The following is a 1292-nucleotide window of genomic DNA, read 5'->3' as shown; positions in this document are numbered from 1 at the left end:
TATATATTCTGAACTTCAGTATGTGGTAAAGCAACTGTTGCTGATCCCATAATTATGTTTATAAATTTATAAGAACTTTTAAATAAATTCTTTACCGATAATGGTGTTTGCATACCAAAGTGCTTGGTAAAAATTATTATTTATTAATTTATTAATAAATTAATATTCCTTTACCCTTTTATTTGTAATAATTATATACATATATATATATATATATAAGGTGGTGAGCTGGCAGAATCGTTAGCACAACAGGCATAATGTTTGGTGGCATTTTGGTTTGTCTTTACATTTTGAGTTCAAATTCTGTTGTTGGCATTTGGAAGGGTATCCAGCTGTAAAAACCAAGCCAAAACTGACCTCACCTGTGCTTGGCCACATAAAAGATGTTAAATGATGATGATGTTAAATAGATGCACTATACTTACCTCTCACTCCCCAATCCTGTCCTCACAGCCCTGTTTCCTCTCATCATTGCTGTCCAGTAGCCCTACCCTCTGTGTACCCTCAACCTCTATCTTTTTTTTTTAATTGACTAAACTACACTCTCTGAGTGGTTGGCGTTAGGAAGAGCATCCAACTGTAGACACTCTGCCAAATTTAGATTCGAGCCTGGTGTTGCCATCCGGTTTCACCAGTCCTCAGTCAAATCGTCCAACCCATGCTAGCATGGAAAGCGGACGTTAAACGATGATGATGATGATAAACAGGCCTAGCTGTGTGGTAAGAAACTAGCTTCCCAGCCACATAGTTCCTGGCTCTGTCCTGCTGCATGGCACCTAAGTAGTGTCCTCTACAATGACTTTGGACAAACCAAAGCCTTGCATGTAAATTTTGTGCACAGAACCTGAAAGAAGCCAGTCGTATGTATATATTGATGTGTGTGTGTGATTATATCTGTGTTTGTCCCACCACCATCACTTGACAAGAGATGTTGGTGTGTTTACATCCCCATAACCTAGCAGTTCAACACGAGGAATAACACATATACAAAGCAAGGAATTCTTAGTCCAAACATTTGTTTCCTTCAGTTTTCCCTCCCTTTTTCAAAACTGGGATCATCACCCCAGACTGCCAGTTTTGGTGTCCTTTCAGAAGTCCATGCCACCTGCTATAAACAAATCAACCAGAGAATACCTTCTCTTTTTAATTTTCTTAACATCTCAGGTGAAATTTCATCCACTTCATCTGTCTTGTGACATTTGAGTGCTTTAATCACCTATATGACTTCAGCCTCTGTGAGGTTAGTTTTTGGCCCAAGATGCATCTCATGTCAACCACAAAATCTTATCCCG

Source organism: Octopus bimaculoides, chromosome 5, assembly GCF_001194135.2.
Source record: "Octopus bimaculoides isolate UCB-OBI-ISO-001 chromosome 5, ASM119413v2, whole genome shotgun sequence".
NCBI classification, from domain to species: domain Eukaryota; kingdom Metazoa; phylum Mollusca; class Cephalopoda; order Octopoda; family Octopodidae; genus Octopus; species Octopus bimaculoides.
This window is presented reverse-complemented; position numbering follows the sequence as displayed.